At 46.0% G+C, this 15560-nt stretch overlaps 1 long non-coding RNA gene across 1 annotated transcript; it reads right to left on the bottom strand.

Moving 5' to 3' along the window:
• Nucleotides 1-677: 677 nt before the first annotated feature.
• Nucleotides 678-3809, bottom strand: Gm46582. The gene is made up of 2 exons (XR_001782152.1): nt 3657-3809; nt 678-1098 (listed from the first exon to the last, which is right to left on the bottom strand). It is a non-coding gene; the product is annotated as a predicted gene, 46582 (long non-coding RNA).
• Nucleotides 3810-15560: the final 11751 nt, after the last annotated feature.

Genomic DNA, 15560 nt, shown 5'->3' with positions numbered 1-15560 from the left:
GGCAGATTTCTGAGTTCAAGGCCAGCCTGGTCTACAGAGTGAGTTCCAGGACAGCCAAGGGCTACACAGAGAAACCCTGTCTTGAAAAACACACACACACACACACACACACACACACAAAAGCTAAACTAAAAATAAACAACAACAACAAAATGTCATTATGCCTTGTGAAAAGAGTTTCTCTCACAGATCTACAGGCTGGAAGTCTGAGATTGGAATACTATCTAAGCCAGGGCCCAGTAAACTTCCTCATCTGGGTTACAGACCACATGGTCTTCTTACAACATTCTCGTATGGCGCAGAAGAGGGCAAGCTGCTCTCTGGCCTCTTCTTTTAAGGATGCCATCTCATTTGCGTGGGCTCCACCTCCTCACAGTCCTATCTCAGACACGATCACAGCGAGAACTGACTTTAGTGTGTTCCCTGGCTGAGGTCTGACTACTGACTAATAGAGCACAGAGCCACAGCCCTGGGCACTGGCAAGGGACACGTGAGCCTGGAAACGTGATTGCCGCACAATCTGTGCCCCAAGCCCTTTAAAATTCAGCTCGCAGTGCGAGGAAATTTCCAGTCTTCACGGCTGATGCTGACACGTTCTCCATGACATCCTTTATTTCCTATTATCAGAAAGGGCAGGATTTCTTCTGAAAAGGAAGAAAAAGAAGATGCACAGAATATCGGTTTTAAGTGTTATTTTTATTCTTGAAAGGGCTTCTCATAGTCTTTCAAAGAGAGCTTTTTTTTTTCCTCCAGAGATTTATTTTGATAGAATTAGCTGAGCCTTGTCAGGGAGAACAAAATTTTTGTGAGCTTCCCATACCAGTAAAATGCCAAATTATATGCTGTAAGTTTCTTGTTTTATTATATCCGGGTCCAGTCAAAGAGAAAAAAAGATTTTGAATCCAGAACTATTAGCATTTGGAGACAAAAGAGAGTCTTCACCACAGCCACTTGCCAGGGGCTGGTTTTCCCAAACCTGGAGGCTCTGTCACTCAGGTAACTCCATGCTGGTAACCTCCTCTCTGCTCTTCGGACCGGAAAGTTTCACCCAGGTAAAAAGTTCCTCAGCACAGGACAATTGCCCAGTTCTTCCCCACCCTACAAAAAGAAAACACGTCACAGGAAAAGAGATTATAAAACTTCACATTTAAAAGAGATTATATTGTCTAGCCATGCCTGGTGACACACACCTTTAAATCCAGCACTTGGGAGGAAGAGGCAGGTGGATCTCCATGAGTTTTAGGTCAGTTTGTTGTTTTGTTTTGTTTTTTTCATAGGACCACATAGTAAGACTTGGTTTCCAAAGAATGAAAAAATAAAATAATAAAAATAAACAAAGGAGATGATATGCTGTGAAGAAAGGAATTTAAATTTAAAGCCTTCTGGCAGTGCCTCTCCTTAGCTAGGCTACTATGAGCAAAACACCTGAGCCTCACTGGACCTACGTTTCCTTATTTGTAAAGAGAACCCAGACATCTGTATGGAGGCTGTGACTCTCAGATTAAAGCTTGCCTATGTTGGGGCTGGGGAGACGCCTTAGTTGGCGCAGTGCCTGCTGCACAAGCATGAGGTCCTGAGTTCAGATCCCCAGCGCCCACGTAGATGTGCTTGTAACCTCAGAGCTGAGTGAGGAGTCCTGGGCTTGCTGGCCAGCCAGTCCAATGAGTCAACTTCAAGTTCAGCAAGAGACCCTGTCTCAGAAAAGAAGGTAGAGACAAACTGAGAAAAACACAGGACACCAACCTCTGGATATGTGTCCAGGAACACATCCACACACGTGTGTGCACACACACAAACTATGTTAGGTGCCTAATTAATGCACTGGCTCACACAGAGCAAGCTCAATAAATGGTATGAAGTAACGATTAATGACAAATGAGACTCTGCCATCTGAAAGATCAACTTGAGACACTGAGGGAAGATGCCACCCATAGCTAGCAGGTTGCTGGGGTGGAGACATGAGAAGGGACCACACCATGCTATGCCCCACATAATCATGGAGTGCTGCTTTGCATAGACTGTTCTCTCTAGGCTCATTGATTTAATTTGAGTGCTTGGTCAACAGAAAGTGGCGCTATTTGAAAGGATTAGGAGGTGTGACCTTGTTGGGGTAGACGTGGCCTTGTCACTGAGGCATGGGCTTTGAGGTTTCAGAAGCCCAAACCAGGCCTAGAGGCTCACTCTTTTTGCTGCCTGTAGATCTGGATCCAGAACTTCCAGCTCTTTCTCCAGCACCATGTCTGCCTTCAATCCACCATGCTTCCCACCATGATGATACTAGACTAAGCTTCTGAAACTATAAGCCAGCCCCAGTCAAAAGCTTTCCTTTATAAGAGCTGTCATGGTCATATTGTCTCTACAGCAATAGAACGTTGACTAAGACACGTGGTAACCAAGGATTTTCCTTTTAAGTGTGATGGCAAAGCTACAATGCACTTTAACCAGAGGAATACGTTAATTAGGCTTATATTTTTAAAATATTAGTTAGAGGCCGGGCGTGGTGGTGCACGCCTTTAATCCCAGCACTCGGGAGGCAGAGGCAGGCGGATTTCTGAGTTCCAGGACAGCCTGGTCTACAAAGTGAGTTCCAGGACAGCCAGGGCTATATAGAGAAACCCTGTCTCGAGAAACAAACAAACAAAAAAATTAGTTAGAAACTAGACATGGTAGTATATACTTGTAATCTTAATACTTGGAAGGAAGAGGCGGGGGGGGGGGGGGGTGTCAAGAGGTCAAGATCATCCTTAGCTACAAAACCAGTTTGGCTACATGACAACTTGTCTTAATGTTACCCCACCCCAACTCCCACCAACCAAGAAGGAAATAAAATAGGACTTTGGCTGCCGTGTGTGTGTGTGTGTGTGTGTGTGTGTGTGTGTGTGTGTGTGTGTGTAACAGACTACAGTTCTACAGTTGATCAATCAGGAGGCTTTCTACCTGTCCAGGTGAGAGCTGGCAGGTGAGGGGAAGGGATGACATAGGGGGAGATGCAATATGTCTTCATGGTGGAGCTGGTGGGGTGCTGTATTGGATGCAGTTCCTGTTAGAGAAAGGAGGACACTAGGTAACATGTAGGCTTAACGAGGAGAGTGAAAGAGCCAGGAAAGAGACCAGCCAGGCAGGGACTGGAGGTTGGACCTCAGAGGAGAAGTGAAGTAGACATCTTCAATGTCACCCCATAAAGTCACAGGGGTGTGGGAGGTGAGCAAGTGTAGAAAGAAAAAGAGGCACAATGTTCAGAGGTTGGAAAAAGCAGAAGGCCCTATGGGATAAACTCAGAAAGGGCAACTCATGGGATTGACTACACGTCTACTGGTGAGCAGAATGGTGGAAGCAAACACCTGATTATAGTGAGTTCCTGAGCGAATGTCAGGTTCAACAGCTTGCTCTCAAGCGTTTCGTTGTGAAGCTGCCTGGGGAGTCTGCTGGAAGCAGAAGTAGAGTCCGAGAACCTTCCCTGACTCCATTTCTCAGATAGGAGGGATGTAATAGCATATGCTGATAGGGCTCTTTCAGTAGAGAGGGGCAAACTAACGTGCAAGGGGAAAGAAGGGGGAGTTCGGGGGCAAGAGAAGGAGGTGGGCTCTGAATATAAACAAGGACCAGCCTCAGACACAAAGCTTGAGAGGAAGGAACGCTGAGAGTGGAATCACTACCTTGTGTATCGCCAGTACGACTGCAGCATACCAGGCACCTGGGAGAAGGACACACTCTCTGTGGAAGGTTTCACCGAGCAGTAGAGGGAAGCTGCATTGTTTTTGTTCTGATTTCTTTCCCACCAACTCTTCCTGTGGTCCCTCTGGTCTCTCTAACCAGGATCCAGCATGGACATCGCATGCTAATGAGACAATCCTTGGTCCAATCTCAGACGCTTGTTTCTGATTAGTCAATCTGGCACCTTACCAACACCCAAGAGCTTTGGGTTTTCTGACAATTAAATAAAAGGCCTAGGCTTTTAACAATCACCCACCAGCTCAGTTCGGCTTCGTGTCATGTTAACAAATGGGAAGACCGGGGGCGCTGAGAAAGAAAGGATGAAAAGACACACCCTTCCTTCCACAACTGCCAAATCGTAGCTCAGACAGCAAGACTAGCGAGGCTCAACTTCCAGGAGAATGGACCAGGGTAAGATGCCATGACAAGTCCCATATCAAATCTAGTGTGTGATCTAGCCAGATCAGGTCTCTCACTACCCCAGAACTTGCAAAGGAGCCTAAGGGAGCCAGAAAAACCCAGGGATCTATTCTATTGTCTTTACCTCCCCAGGGCCAGGATCACTCCAGTGCACTCAGTGGCACCTGGCTTTTGTTTTTTAAAATATGGGTTCTGGGGATCATACTTAGGTCCCCATGCCTATGCCACCTGCGCCTGCGCTTCCCTGACTAAGGTGTCACCTGCTTATTTATTTACTGTGTAGAGTTGGGGATGGAGCGCAGAGCCATGTGCCCATCCAGCGCCCCTCCCCCTTCCCACACTCAAGAGTTCCCAGGACCATCCTCGACCCCTTACAATCATCCACTCAACTCTGATTTGTTTGCTTTCTATCAATATCATAGCTCTTTCTTCTAGTGTTTATTTCTCTTTAATACGATCACTATCGGTTTAAATCCCTCAGACTGTGCTATAAAAGCCCGAAATTCGGAATCAAAGTCTTTTCTAGTGATTTGTTTTTTAAAGCAATAACAGTTTGTCTTAGTTCATACCAAACAAAAGCCCCATTTTGAAGGAAGCTTCGGGGCTTTGGCTGACACTGAAAGATGAAAGAGGGAGAAGATGGGTCAGTAATCAGTTTTTGTGACATCCTGCGGGCGCTGCGGAGCGTCACAAATTCACAGGGGACATCGGAGGCACTGAGATGGCAGAGATTGTTGTGGCAGAAGCAACTGGAAAATGTCCTGAGCCTGAAACACAGACAGATTAACATCACTGGGGCAGACAGTAATGACTAGTACTTAGAAATGCCAGAGGCTCATTCTGCCAGTTAAGACAAGGAAAAAACACATTTCCAGTCTCCTAAGACCTCAGGTACTTCCAGGCTCTGAGGGCAAGCACCGCCCAGTGGATTTTGCAGCAAGGTTGGGCAGTTCCCTTGTGCTGAGAGGGGAATCGTTGCCAGACCTGCTCCGGGCAGCATAGCCAGGAGGCTGAACACAACAGTCACGAGCCACCTCCAGGAGGTTAAGTTAGTAATGACTCAATATACAATTCAGTGCAACCAAGCCTTCAGCGTCTCTGGGTACCGGGCTTATTTTAGTGATACCAGGTAAAGACTCTTTTTCTCTGAATGCTCAGAGGCACAACAGATGGGTTTTGAAACACATTTTATGATTTACCTTTGGAGGATAATTAGAATGTCATTTCCGTCACTGGCATCGGGATAAAATAACCTTGTCTTCACATGTTTATTTCTAGGAAACAAACAAAAGCTTTGGCAAAAGGAAAATCTCTGAAGGTCTGCTGCCCTCCTCAGGAAGGGTCTGCACTTTCCCCATACCAATCTGATGAGTGAAATAAATGCGGCTATCTGGCCCAACTTAAGGGAGGGACTGGTGGTAAAACGACAGAAGGGTGGGCTCCGACCTTACAGTGTAAACCACGTGATTACAGAAGAGTAGGATCCGACAGTGCAGTGTAAACCACGTGACTACAGAAGGGTAGGATCCCACCGTGCAGTGTAAACCACGTGACTACAGAAGAGTAGGATCCGACAGTGCAGTGTAAACCACGTGACTACAGAAGGGTAGGATCCCACCGTGCAGTGTAAACCACGTGACTACAGATGGATAGGATCCCACTGTGCAGTGTAAACCACGTGACTACAGATGGATAGGATCCAACCGTGAAGTATAAACCACATGACTACAGAAGGGTAGGGTCCGACCATGCAGTGTAAACCATGTGACTTTAGGCCTCCATGAACCTAAAACCCAGAAGGGTTCTAGAGGTTAGTTAGCCACCCAAATCCGATCAACGGCGAACAAGGCAGAGTTCCAGGTCTCATAACCAAATGGAGATGTAAAACAGGTCCTCTGTTCTCTGTTCCTGACTCCTACAGCTGAGAAGGTATGGTGGGCAGAGCAAAAGACGTGATGAAACACTTAAGTACACTGAGCTTCAGAGTTTGAAAATAAGGAGAACCCATGTTGGTTAGAAGAATTCTTGGGAGAAAGTGTAACCATGGGTCTAATGAGCTCAAACACGTCTTCTATTGGCCTGCATGCAATTGCCACCATTCTTGCTATGTCTTTGTATGTAGGCAGTTCTTTAAAACAGTATACAGAAGTAGTTAAATGCACTCGTTGGCTTGGAACCAGCCTACCTGGATTTCAAACCTGGCTTGACCATTTCTAGAAGGATGCTCTTTAGTGACTCTTCCTTTCTGGTCCCATTTCCTTTTCTGTCTTATTATTTATTTATTTTACACCCCAATTTATCAAAGCTTCTCCCCCTCTTCTCTTCCGAGTCCCTTCCTCTCACCTCACCTTCCTGCCTCCATCAATCCCTCCCTCCTCCCCTTCTCCTCAGACAAGGGGAGCCCTGCCATGGATATCAACCAGCCTTGGCAGATCAAGTTGCAGCAAGACTAGGCTCATCTTCTTCTATTGAAGCCAGACAAGGCAGCCCATTTAGGGGAAAGAGATCCAAAGGCAGGCAGAGACAGCCCCTCCTCCACTTTAGGAGTCCCACATGAAGACTCAGCTGCACAATTGTTATATATGTGTACGTATGTGCAGAGGACCTAGGTCTGCCCCATGCATGCTCTCTGGTTGGCAGTTCAGTCTCTGTGAGCCCCTATGGGCCCAGGTTAGTTGATCTGACCTCTCTGGCTCCTACAATCCTTCCTTCCTCTCTCCCACAGAATTCCCCAGGTACTACTTAATGTTTAGCTGTGAGTCTCTGCATCTGTTTCCATCGGTTGCTAGGTGAAGCCTCTCTAATGAGTTATGCTGGGCCCTTGTCTGCAAGTGTAGCAAAATACCATCAGTCGTGAGGGGTGGCACCCTCTCATGGCATCCCACGGGTCTCAAGCTGGGCCAGCCATTGGTTGGCCTTTCCTGTAAATTCTGTCCTATCCCCGACCCCCCACCCCCACCCCATACATCCCGTAGGCAGGACAAATTGTGGGACTACAGTCTTATGACTGGGTTGGTTTCCCAATCCCTCCATTAGAAGAAGTCTTGCCCGGTTACAGGAGATGGCTGGTCCAGGCTCCACATCCCCCATTGCTAGGAGACTTAGTTAGATTCCTGAGAGTTTATAGGTTTCTAGCTCATCGCAGAGGTGCCCCCATCCATCCAATTGCCTCTCCCTCTGCTCTCTCTCACCTCATCACTCATGCCCCCAACCCCACACCCCCACATATTCTGTGCCCTCCATCCATCCACTTACTGTCTAATCCATCTGGTGTCTAATCTGTTTCCTTTTCTCAATGAGACTTAAGCATCCCACCTTGAACCCTACTTGTTACTTAGCTTCTTTGGGTCTGTGGTTTAGCTTGGCTATCTTGTACTTTGTGATCAGTGTCCACTCACAAGTGAGTATACCACAGGGGTCTTGCTGGATTTGGGTTACCTCACTCAGGATGATCTTTTCTAGTTCTATCCAATTGCTGGCAAATTTCATGATGCCATTGTTTTTATTGGCTGAGTAGGATTCCATTGTATAAATGTGTAAATTTTCTTTTCTTTTCTTTTCTTTTCTTTTTTTTCTTTTCTTTTCTTTTCTTTTCCTTTTCCTTTTCCTTTTCTTTTTCTTTTCTTTTTTCTTCTTTTGGTTTTTTCGAGACAGGGTTTCTCTGTGCAGTCCTGGCTGTCCTGGAACTCACTCTGTAGACCAGGCTGGCCTCGAACTCAGAAATCCGCCTGCCTCTGCCTCCCAAGTGCTGGGATTACAGGCGTGCGCCACCACTGCCTGGCTTTGTAAACTTTCTTTATCGATTCTTTGGTTGAGTGACATCTAGGTTGTCCAGTTTCTGGTTATTACTAATAAAGCTGCTATGAGCATAGTTGAGCAGGTGTCCTTGTGGAATCATGAAGCCTATTTTGGGTATATGTCCAGGAGTGGTGTAGCTGGGTCTTGAGGTAGATCTACTCCCAACTTTCTGAGAAACCACCAGATTGATTTCCAAAATGGTTGTACAAGTTTGCACTCCCACCAGCAATGGGGGACTGTTTCTCTTGCTCCACATCTTCAACAGCATAAGCTATCCCTTGAGTTTTTAGTCTTAGCCATTTGGACTGGTATAAGATGGATGCTGATCATTTCTTTAAGTTCTTCTGGACCATTAGAGAGTTGTCTTTTGAGGACTCTCTGCTTAAATCTATACCCCATTTTTAAATTGTGTTATTTGCTTTGTTGATGTCTAGTTTCTTGGGTTCTTTATATATTCTGGATGCCAGCCCTCTGTGAGATGGGGAGTTGGTAAAAAATCTTTTCCCATTCTGTAGGCTACTGTTTGTCCTATTGATGGTGTCCTTTGCTTTGCAGAAGCTTTTCAGTCTTATGATGTGCCACACACCTATAGACACTTTATTTTTGACAAAGAATCCGAAAGTATACAATGGAAAAAAAAGGAAGCATTGTACTGGCTGGTTTTGTGTGAACTTGACACAAGCTGTAGTTATCCTAGAGAAAGGAGTCTCCCTTGAGGAAATGCCTCCTGAGATCCAGCTATAAGGCATTTTCTTAATAGTGATCAAGTGGGGAGGGACCATTGTGGGTGGTACCATTCTTGGGCTGGTAGTTTTAGGTTCTATAAGAAAGCAAGCTGAGCAAGCCAGGGGAAGCAAGCCAGTAAGCAACATCCCTCCATGGCCTCTGCATCAGTTCCTGCTTCCTGACCTGCTTGAGTTCCAGTCCTGACTTCCTTTGGTGATGAACAGCAATGTGGAACTGTAAGCTGAATAACTGAATAAATCCTTTCCTCCCAAACTTGCTTCTTGGTCATGATATTTGTGCAAGATTAGAAGCCCTGACTAAGACAAGCATCTTCAACAAATGGTGCTGGTCAAACTGGATGTCTGCATGTAGAAGAATGCAAATAGATCCATATTTATCACCCTGCACAAAACTCAAGTCCAAGTGGATCAAAGACTTCAACATAAAACTGGATACACTAAATCTAGAAGAAAAATGGGGCTGGCGAGATGGCTCAGCAATTAAGAGCACTGACTGCTCTTCCAAAGGTCCTGAGTTCAAATCCCAGCAACCACATGGTGGCTCACAACAGTCCATAATGGGATCTGACTCCCTCTGGTGTGTCTGAAGACAGCTACAGTGTATACTTACATATAATTATAAATAAATGTTTGGGAAAGAAGAAGAAGAGGGAAAGAGGAAGGGGGAAGGGAAGAAGAAGGAGAAGGAGAAGGAGAAGAGGAGGAGGAGGAGGAGGAGGAGGAGGAGGAGGAGGAGGAGGAGGAGGAGGAGGAGGAGGAGAAGGAGAAGGAGCAAGTGGTGGGGAATAGCCTTGAATCCATTGGCACAGAAGACAACTTCCTTAACAGAACACCAAGAGCCCAGGCTCTAAGATCAATAATTCATAAATGGGAATCCTGCTTCCATTTGTTATAAAATGGGGTTAATAACAAAACCTACGTTATAACATTTTTTTCTCCTTTGTTAAATTGATGACATATTATCTTATGTGCTGCACAACCTAGAACATGAACACATACTTTCTCACAGTCATGATCAATAGCCTCATTTCTATTGTATGTGCCATTGAAAACTTGGCAAATCACTTAGCTATTTAAACACACACACACACAGAGAGAGAGAGAGAGAGAGAGAGAGAGAGAGAGACAGAGAGACAGAGAGACAGAGAGAGAGAGGAATCCAACAGCTAGAGCTAAATAATAGTTTTTTCTCCCCTCTTTGGTAATCAAGTCAGCCTCTGCTGATGGGAAATGAAATTCGAACCCTTCAATGAGATTCATTTACAAGGGAGATTAATTTTTCTTCTGAGTATCAAGATTATCTTTGAATGGCACAAAGTTTGCTTGCCTATCAGCAACCAAAGCTTGTGAATGGAGGAAAGTAAGAACACTGTGGAAATGACACTCTTTCTGCAGAATTTAACTCATAATTCATATGAGCATGGTCCAAGGCACTGGCGAGGCAGCAACACCTCTCTGAGGGCCTGTTACCAGGGTCCCACTCCCTACTGCTTCTGTGAGGCCTGCTGTCTACTGGCCAAGCTTACTCTGGCCCTTTGGACTCTTGGTAGCTCCATAGCAGGCTTGGTTATAACCTTCAGAGAATCTTGATTGAACTGAAAGATAACATACCATCTAAAGACTTGTTCTCAGGGTATAGAGGCCATTCCCATAGGTTACGTTATATACTGGCTCCTGTGGAAGATCCTTCCTCTGTAGCAAGAGGATCACCTTGTGATGGCACTCTGAACACTTCTTTTTCCTGGGGTCCCACATGTGTAACAATCTGTCTTAGTTGGGGTTTCCATCACTGTGAAGAGACCATGACCAAGGCAACTCTTATAAAAGACATCATTGGCTCTGGCTTACAGGTTCCGAAGTTCAGTCCATTATCATCATAGTGGAAAGCATGGCAGCATCCAGGCAGGCATGGCACAGGAGGAGCTGAGAGTTCTACAACTTGTTCTGAGGGCAGACAGAAGAAGACTGGCATCCTCAGGCGGCTAGGAGGAATCTCTCTTCCACAATGCTCGGGTGAAGCCTGAGCATATGAGGAGACCTCAAAGCCCACCCCCACAGTGAGACACTTCTTCCAACAAGGCCACACCTCCTAACAGTACCACTCCCTATGGGCTAAGCATATTCATAACCACCACACAATTGAACCACCATTTTTCATGGTTTGGCCAAAATATTCTAGAAACTCTCCATCTGGTCCAATCAATACACTGTTATGGTATAATCCTCATCTTCATATAAAGGGTCAAGGCCTGTGGTAGGCCCTATATGCTCTGGCCACTCTACCAGTCTCTTTTGTGCTGGTCAAACCAAATAACATGACCACATCTGATACCCCACCAAGCTGACCTGAGGGCCAGGCTCCCTAGGTATTAACATGCAAGGCCTGTGGCCATGTCCCAGCCCCTGAGACACCACAGTGGGTGGCATGGGTGTCCCAGCTCTCGACACTGGGAATTATTTAGTTAGAAAACTAAATAGTGTACATAACGTACTCAGTAAAATTTCATTTTCCCATGTAACGTTCTTTCCTAGGGAATTTATCTAAAGTCTATATTGCGGGTTCTACAGAAGTTGAAAAACAGTCCTCTAGAGCATCTGGGCTCTCTCTGGGGAGACAGTGGTAGTGTGGAGCAGAGAAGTTTATTGAAAGCTTTGTCTTTGAAAGTCTCATATCTAAGCCACTTAGTTGGCAGGTTAGATCACTTAGGCTGCACTGCATCTAAACTTTTTGCACTGTTTTAATGTGGAATATTTTTAGGGTGTTAGCTTCAACTTAATTATTGTGTGTGTGTACATACATGTTCCTGTGGGTGTACATGAGTGTGAAAGTGTAGAGGGGTGTGTGTGTGTGTGTGTGTGTGTGTGTGTGTGTGTGTGTGTGAAGGCCAGAGGACAACTCTGGGTCTTGTCCCTCAGAGGCTGTTTACTGTGGTTTTGAGAGTTCTCTCACTAGCCTGGGGCTTACCAAGCAGCTTAAGCTAGATGGCCAGTGAGCACCAGGGATATCTACCTCCTCAGAGCTGGCAGAGCTGGCTATATTAGCCAAGGTTCTCTAAAGAGAGCATGTGGCATTGTCTCACATAAGAGAAGAGCTGGGTTGTCTTTCAATCTTTCACCATTTTTTTAAAAGTTTTTTTTGGGGGGGGAGTGGGGAGGAATTTCAAGGCAGGATCTTTCTTGGTTGTCCTGGAACTCACTCTGTGGACCAGGCTGGCCTTGAACTCACAGAAATCTGCCTGCCTCTGCCTCCCAAGTACTTGGAATAAAGGCTTGCGCATTGTGTGTGTGCACGTGTGCGTGTGCATGCACGTGTGGAGGTCAGAGGACAACTAAGTGGAGTTGGTTCTCTCTCTCTACCTTTACGTGGTGTGTGGGTTTGCAGGACAGAACTCACATCATCAGGTTCCACAGTAAGTGCTTTTACGAGCTGAGCCATCTCCCCAGCCCTAGTGTATCATTTAAAAAACCTGATGAAGTTCTAACCAACAAAATGAGTTTACAGTAACAAGAACATGCAGAGGAACAACTGAAACACTTGCACAACAATGCAGACTGAACTCTTACATGCATGCTTGGAAGCATAATGTTAAAGGAATGAGTCTGAAGGAGAGAATGATGGTTCTGGCCCTGACTCAACGTGTATCAGGTTAGACCTTTCCCTATGATGAACTGTAAAATAGTCTCTTAAAGACACCCATGGGAGCCTGTCACTGAGATGCTGTCGCCAGCCACTCCTCTCCGAGGCTCTAGGTGAGGCTGTGTCCTTGTTCTCTTGGTACAGCAGGCTTTGGAGGGGACTCAAGTAGGAGCCAGGAGAGTCATCACCAGCAACCACTGTTTGCATCTTCACGCCTTGGGACTTGAAGATTAGACATCTTTCCTTCCCGCTAGCTACAGAGGGAAACATCAGATGGATTATTCTGGTTGGCTTGGTTTGGGTTCCTGAAACAACACCTCTAGCCAAAGGCTAGGAGTCACATAAACTAGGACTGTGTCACAGGCTGATCTCTGTGACACTGGAAATCAAATGTATGCCTAAACCCAGCATGGTGGTGCATGCCTTTAATCCCAGTACTCTGAGTTGGAGACTAGTCTGGTCTACAGAGCAAGTTCCAGGGCTACACAGAGAAACCTCTCTCTCAAAAAACAAAAACAAAAAACAAAAAACAAAACAAACAAAAATGGGGGGGGTCTATCTACAAGCTGGAGAGAGATGGCTCATTCATGTAAAGTGCTTGTATTGAAAGCATGAGGCCCAACATCCACATCAAAAGCTGATCAGGGCAACACACATCTGTAATGCCGGAGTGGAAGAGGCAGAGACAGGCAGATCTGTGGGCCTCACTGCCAGTCAATCTAGCAGAACCAGTGAACTTTAGCTACAGTGAGAGAGAGAGAGAGAGAGAGAGAGAGAGAGAGAGAGAGACAGAGAGACAGAGAGACAGAGAGACAGAGACAGAGAGAGACAGAGAGAGACAGAGAGAGACAGAGACAGAGAGACTCTGTCTCAAAGCAAACAGAAACTGAGGAGGACACTCGGTGTCAACCTCTTGCATGCATCGGACACGTATGTACAGGTGGACACACACAGGTACACTCACCACACACACAGTATGTCTACATGGAAATCATTGTTCAACATCAATTACAAAAGACTAACTCATCCCCTTGACTCCCAATATGCAACAATAACCGCATATCTTTCCTCCATAATTAATTCCAAAAGTGTTTTTTTAACACAATTCAACTGAATCACATACAATTAGAAAAATACCACTTACCCTCCAGCGAGTGGGAGACAACCTAAAGATAGAAACACCACTTTTACATCCTACTGTGTTCTCTAATTACAGGTGGCTTGCATTCTTCCCATTCAAGACTGGGTGAGGCTCATCAGGACCTAATAGCCTATGTCTAAATTATAGATGTTCCTACTAAACATGCTTAAGGCATAGAAGTGGAAAGAAAAATCAAATAATCACAATTTAAATCTCATTTAAGAATGGCAAAGGTGGAAAATAACCAACAGTTAGTACAGTCCCGAGTGTTTCCTGTTGGGCAGGTCTCTGTCCTGTCTGTCTCTGTCTCTCTGTCTCTCTGTGTTATCTCTGTCTGTCTCTCTATCTCTGTGTCTCTGTCTCTGTGTGTCTCTGTCTCTCTCTTGTCTCTGTCTCTATCTCTTTCCTTTCCTCTCTCCCTCTCCCTCTCCCTCTCCCTCTCCCTCTCCCTCTCCCTCTCCCTCTCCCTCTCCCTCTCCCTCTCCCTCTCCCTCTCCCTCTCTTTCTCCTTTTTGTTTTTTGAGACAGGCTTTCACTGTGTAGCCCTGGCTGTTCTGAAACTCAGTAGTCCAGACTGCCCTCGAACTCAGAAAGATCCATTGGTCTCCGCTTCCTGAATGCTAGGATCCAAGGTGTATGCTACACTGCCCAGCAGGGGTAACTGTCTTGATCTGCAATCTGACTATAATGGTTATACCTGATGAAATGATTTCCTTAATTTCTTCCTCCTCATGGCCACATCTGAAACTGCTGGAGAAAGATTCTTAGACATGTCTTCGGAGAGCTCTAGGCTTGCTAGCTTTGTAGAATCTCAAAACCATGTCTTCCACGGTCAGAACTCAGTTTCACCAGAGTTGCCCTTCAGGCTCTAGTCAATCGGGTTAACAGGAGATAGTAAGCAATGTCAAGACCTTGTCAAACTACATCCTCTGAATTAGTCTGGAGACACCCCCTCAGTAGACCTGTGTGGTAGAGGTTATTTACCACACACCCTGTCTCTGTCTCTTTGTGTCTCTGTGCATCGCTGTCTGTCTCTGTCTCTTTCAGTGTGTCCCTGTCTCTCTGTGTGTCTCTGTCCTCCAAGCTGACAACCTATGAGTTAATGAGAGATGGAGGCAGCGTGGACCTGTCCCAAGAGCCCCTAGAGCATGGTGCTTGACAGAGGAGGATTTATCACTTTGATGGGGGAAGCAGTGCAGAGAAGAAAGGCTCGGGAGAAAACCATCTTAAGGCATCTCTCTAGTCTTTGATTTCTCGCAAGTTCCAGCTGTAAATCTTGTCATTTCAACGTCACACAAGTTTAGACGTAAGGCTGAGGATTCACCTGGGATGCCTCTCCATACATCCGAATTATCAGACCGTCATTGATCTGAGATAGACAGGGGGCAACTGGAGAGATGACTGTGTAACGAAGGTGTGTTGTGTGAACTGTTCCTGGGGAGACACAAACAAGCACCTACTCACACCAGATAGGGCACCAACAACAGAACAAGTGTGAGTCCACCAAAGTGAACTTTGGCAGGCCAGTGAGTTTATTTGGCTTACTTACAAAGCATGGGTGTGGGGGTGCTAACAGACATACAGGTAACCTCAAACGGTTGTCCTTACCCCCCCCCATGACAACTTCCCCATCATTTCACAGGCGGTGTCCCCACCTGCCGTTACCTTTTTGCCTTCTGTGTCCTGTAGCACCTCCTGGGACCCTGGGGCCACATGCAATCAGGACATAATTACACATGGCTGGCAGGGGGCACATAAGAGAGTGGCCAAGATCTCAAGTGAGTGTCTAATCACCCTCCCTATCCTTCCATGAAGGGATGTCCACAGGCTCCGGCTCAAGGGTCTCTGGTGAGGAGTCATGGCTGCCTCTGATGAAGATGGCAATGGGAATGAGGGACAGTAATCACATGGCGTGAAATGTCACAAAGGGGGCACTCTCCTTCTGCTTTTAGATGATAGAATGGAAAGCAGCTGGGTCCTCTTTGCCAGATCACTGCTGGAGACCAAAAATGAATAAGAAAACAAGCAGGGCTGGGGATGTAGCCCAGTGATAGATGTGTACTTAGCACCAGTAAGGCAGTGTGTTATAAGCATGAAAGCGTGA

The sequence above is a fragment of the Mus musculus genome, chromosome 17 (genome assembly GCF_000001635.26).
Source record: "Mus musculus strain C57BL/6J chromosome 17, GRCm38.p6 C57BL/6J".
Lineage (NCBI taxonomy): Eukaryota > Metazoa > Chordata > Mammalia > Rodentia > Muridae > Mus > Mus musculus.
The sequence above is the reverse complement of the archived record's forward strand: the minus strand, read 5'-3'. Positions and strand labels throughout refer to the sequence as shown.